The sequence below is a fragment of the Macrotis lagotis genome, chromosome 5 (genome assembly GCF_037893015.1).
Source record: "Macrotis lagotis isolate mMagLag1 chromosome 5, bilby.v1.9.chrom.fasta, whole genome shotgun sequence".
Classification (NCBI taxonomy): domain Eukaryota; kingdom Metazoa; phylum Chordata; class Mammalia; order Peramelemorphia; family Peramelidae; genus Macrotis; species Macrotis lagotis.
The window spans coordinates 8,910,364-8,915,707 of record NC_133662.1 but is presented as its reverse complement, the minus strand read 5'-3'; positions in this window follow the sequence as shown (position 1 = coordinate 8,915,707).

Below are 5,344 nucleotides of genomic sequence, written 5' to 3'. Positions count from 1 at the left end.
TTGCTTTTAGGGAATAATAACAAGTATATTACATCCTTCCCCTAGTCAACAGTCCTCATACCAAATCTTAGTACACAGCTTTGACTCCCCAAACCCCAAACTTGGCCCTGCAAACACTGGTATTCTCCTAAATACAAACACTGAACTTGCTTTTCCAACATGCAAGATTTTTGAAGTCTACACCTTTATAACAACATCTCCAGGACACACCTGAACCTTAATCACAGATCATTCTTCTTCAGTTGCCTCAATTGCCTGCCTCCTGCCTTGATCAACAACAGTATATTCTGAAGTACCTAAATATGGCTGGGAATTTCAGGCACTTGTTTGCCATAGGAATTCTATAAAGCTGAGGTGAAAAGAGGAGTTTAGGCATGTATGGGGGGGTCAACCAGTGCAAAGGTACAATAGTGGAATCTGAAAAGTCATGATTAGACCAGAGGATGTAGATTAGTTTGATGGGAATGTAGAGTACAACATGAGGAGTGACCACAATCAATCGGGAAAGATAGGATGAATGGAAGATGACTGTGAAGGTCTTCCAATACCAGAGCAAAGCATCTGTATTTCATCCTAAAGGCAATAGGAAGGCACTGAAACTTCTCAAATAAGGGAATGATATGGTCAAGATCTAGGTTTTAAGAATATCTATTTAACAATTATGTTGAGGATAGATTGGAGGGGGAGAGCCTGGAGCAAGAGATTACAAGGGATTAGAAGGTTATTGTAATAATCCAGAGAAACAGTAATAAAGGCTCAAACTAGGATTTTCATTATGTGAATGGAAAGAAGTGATGGATAGGAAAAAAATTAGAAATAGTAGTAGTAGCAAAAATAGGAAGTAGAATCAAAAGAACTTTATAACTGCTTGAATATGTTAGGCGTGAGAGAAAGAGAAGAGTCAAAGATGATTCCAAGGTTGCAAATCTGACCAACTAGAACTATGATGACCCTGACAGAAACAGAGAAATAAGGGGAAAGAATGGGTTGGGGGGGGGGGGGGGAGGTGGCACAATTAGTTCTGATTTAGATACAAGGAGTTGGGGCATCTATGGAATTTGTAGGTAGTTGGTAATATGGGATTAGAGTCTCGGATGTAGCCACTGATTTGTTTCTGTTTGTTTCAGTTTTACTCTGTGAGGAATCACAACTCAGACTCAGGAATGCAGGTTTTGGAAAGAAAAATAGAGATTTATTAAAGGAAGTTACAGATTATTAAGAAAGAGATAGAAAAGACAGAAAGAGTTTTAAGAAAAGAACCCATGGGTTGCTAATTAAATTTTGGCCAGGCCAGCTGGCCAGGGTTCCACAGGAGACTGGAAGGTCAAAGAGGCAGCCTCTCCCTTTCTCTCCCAGAGTCCATGAGAGGGGGTAGTGACCTGGGCATTATCCAAGTCCCTAATTGGAGATTTTGCCTCTTGGGGAGGAATCTCTTTTGGGTAGTTTTCCAGGACCTGTGCTCCCAGACTGCCCCACCAAAAGAGAATGCAACCCAAATCAGGTTGAAGGTCAGACCCTCAGGTATGGCCTAAATTAGATAATAAAGGAACATTCCCTTTACAGTGGGAACTAAAGATTTACAGAGTTTGTCTCCCATTGATCTCATCACTCCCATGCCTAGTTTTCTCTACATCGTGGAGAGATATGAGAGTTAGATGTGTAGATTTGGGAATTATATGCATAGATAATAATTAAACCCATGAGATAAGCTCAAATCTTAGTGAGGAGAGGGGAGGCAAGTGAAGGGAAAGGAGTCAAAAGGGATGGAAGAGGGAAGAGGAAGAGAATCTTATTTTGCCTTCCAGCTAATGTCTAATTTCTTTTCCTTGGTAAACTCCTTGAAAAGGTTAGCAACAATTCATTAAAGATCTCTTCTTAAATCTCATCTTTCTTAAGTTCTCTGCACCATTTGATATTCTATTGACCAAACCACCTTCTCCTTTTACATAATCTTTCCTTTCTGGGCTTTGGTGATTATTCTTCTCTTGGTTTCCCTGCTACAACTAACATACCTTTTCTGTTTCCTTGGCTAGATCTTTTTTCATGTTAGGCTGATGAACAGTAGGTGTCACCCAAGGCTTTGTCTTGAGTCCTCTTCTCTTTTCTCTAAATAATGTCTCTTGGTGATCTCATCAGCTTCTGTGTTCTCATAAATCATCTCATGCACATGATTCCTAGATCTATTTATCCAGTCCTAGTTTCTATCCTGACTCAGGCCCACATCATTAATCTCAAACTCACTATGTTTAAAACAGAACTCATCACACACACACACACACACACACACACACACACACACACAAAGACACAGCCCTACTCTCTTCTGAACTTCCCTATTACTGTCAAATAAACCTGCCATCCTTCCAGTCACCCAAGTTTACAAACTGATATTTTTCTCTTGTGAAAGTTTCTTTTATTAGTCTTTCACATTTATTTGTCTATAAACAAACAAGTTCATTACAGTATCAATATTTAAACAAGGAAGCAAATAAATGAGGTAGCCTTAGATAAATGTTAAAGACCTTAAGTTTATTCTGCTTTTCTTCTTCATGTTAAATGTGGGATCTCAGCACTATCTGGACATATGAAAGTCAGTTTTTGGATTTATGGTTTATTTGCAACCTTAGTTTCTTCTGAAGTCCTACTCGGACATCTCATTACACCATGTGAGTGATTGGATTCTTGAAAGTTTTCATTTGTAAAGTTTAAGAATTTATCTCTCTCTGTAGTATTACCTTACAATGATACTCTTCCAGAGATGTATGGTGGTCATAATGTATCAAAAATAAGTAATAATAAGAAAGATCTAATTCATCAGTCAATAAGTGCCTACTATGAGATAGATGCTCAAAATACAACTACAAAATAAGGCATTCCCTGCCATCAAGGAGGTTACATTTATACTTTCTTTTGCTCTTTATCATATATATTTTGATTTATATGAGTTCTTTCCCTGGTTAGATTCTGATGACTCATTTTGGGGTTTTTGTTTTTGTTTTTTCTTTGTTTCACTAGGGTTTAGCACAGTCCCTGGAACTATTAAGGGTTTGATTAAATGCATGTTGGTTTATACATAAATGGATGTTTAAATATTTATTTTAATTCAAAGTTATTTTCAAGGAAAAGGTACTAGCAACTGGGAAGAGGGGTACATAAATCAGAAAGGCTTAATGTAGAAAATTGTATTTGAGGGGCAGGTAGGTGGTGAGCTGGATAGAGCACCAGCCCTCCATGGAGTCAGGAGTTCCTGAGTTCAAATCCAGTTTCAGTCACTTAATAGTTACCTAGCTGTGTGGCCTTGGGCAAGCCACTTAACCCCATTGCCTTGCAAAAAAAAAAACCTAAAAAAAATTGTATTTGAACAGGGTTTGAAGAAAACAGGATTTTAAAGGGTAGAGTTGAGGAGGATGTGTAATGTAATTTAGACATAAGGAATAGCCAGCCCAAGGCAGAAGTGAGAGATGGAAACAAACATGAAAAAGACAAGTTTGACTGGAACATCAAAAACAAGAAGTAGGGAAAAATGGATGATGAGGATTTTTATGTCTCATTCTCCTCTTGGGGTTTAGGGGAAGTTGATTATTTCATTGTTCTCTTATGAGTGAAACTCTCCTTATTCCTTTCCAAGATGATGACATCATTTTGGGTTTCTACCACATCCTACTGGCTCATTGAATTGCAAAAGTTTGTGCAAATATTTTTAGAATGCTTTTATGCCATCATGCTAGCACATAGGTAGAAACAGGGTTAGGCTGCTCCATCTAGGGGCTAAGTAAAAAATGTTATCTTCCACTGCTTATAAGACTCTTGCTCAAATCTTCCCTCTAGTTTGCCACAGGGTCCTCTCAGTGTGAGGAAGGGCCTTCCTTATTTTCTTCTGAGATGCAAAGAATTTCAGAGAATCATCCAGGTTGAAGGAATGAGTGAAGCATTTATTCAACACTTACTACATATGAAACACTGTTTTAAGCCCTGGAACTACAAAGAGAAAGTTCCTGCTATCACAAGAAACTCACATTTGAAGGGAGTGGGCAGAGATAGCATGTTAGGAAAGTTTTAGTTGCAAGACAGATGGAAAAGTCCCAAGGTTCTCTGGGGGCAGCACCAAAGCAGATTTAATTCTTCTTGAATGTCATCTCCTCTTATAAAATCAGTTTTGATGGCAAGAATTTTTCTTCCCGTAGATAACTGTAGATATAGCGCTTGAAGGGGTCCTAGGTGGAACTAAGGTGGAATGGGCTAGAGACCTGAAGTAAGTAAAAGCAGTAAGCTTTATTCTGACATATTCAACCTCTGGTTAATAGAAATATAGTATAGAAATTTCTATTAACCTCTGGTTAATAGAAATATAGTATAGTATAGAAAGGACAAGAAACAAATGATAAAATCTATCCAGGCTGTTCAACAAGAATGTATTAGTAATGAACCTGGATATAGTCTCCCTCTCATTCTTTTTCTCTTCTAAGCACCATCACACTTAAATTCCAGTTTATACTAGATTTCAAGTTTCAAGTCTCCTGCCAGAGTCCCAAGTCCAGAGCTAATTACCAAAGATTTCACCTCTTCATCTATTATATCAAGTATCTAAGAAGTTCTCCTCTGTCTGTCTAAAGGGGAGAAAGGAACAGTGGCAAACTAAACTAATTCCAATTGGACATTCCCTAGCACTTCCGAGTCCAGATTGATCCTGTGCCTGGGTAATTTCAAGGGTCTGGGAGAGGAATAGTCTTGAAGCACAACTTCATCTATGTTTTACAAGCTGATTAGGTATTGTACTCTAATTACTATGTCCAGTTTATTTGATTACTGAACAAACACATTCTATGTAGGATCAAAGTATGAATACTTGCTTTTAACAGAGACAATACTAAGGAATCACTGAATTACAGCAAGTACAAAAAGGACATGAGTGTTTGCCAGAGGGAGGTACTTTAGAGGGAAGTTCTCTTTGGTTCATTCACTTGTCTTCCCACCCCACCCCACCCCCCCACCCCCCACCCCACCCCACCCCCGTCACAACAAGCCTAGTATCAAGAGGCTGGGAATTCTCAGGAAATCATAAAAAATAGCACTTACTCAATTCTTCCAGCAAGTTGGTTCAAATCCAGCCTTAGACACTTAATAATTACCCAGCTGTGTGATTTTGGACAAGTCACTTAACCCCATTGCCTTGCAGAAAGCAAAGGAAAAAAAAGAAAGAATGTGAAAGAAAAGAAGCAGCCTATTCTCTGACTCACAAACCTGGGTTTCCTTTAACATTTCTAGGAGCAGTAGTGGCAGCAATAACACATTGGAAAGGTGGGCCTGCTGTGTCCCCCTTCTCTCCATCTCTGCCTTAGGATCT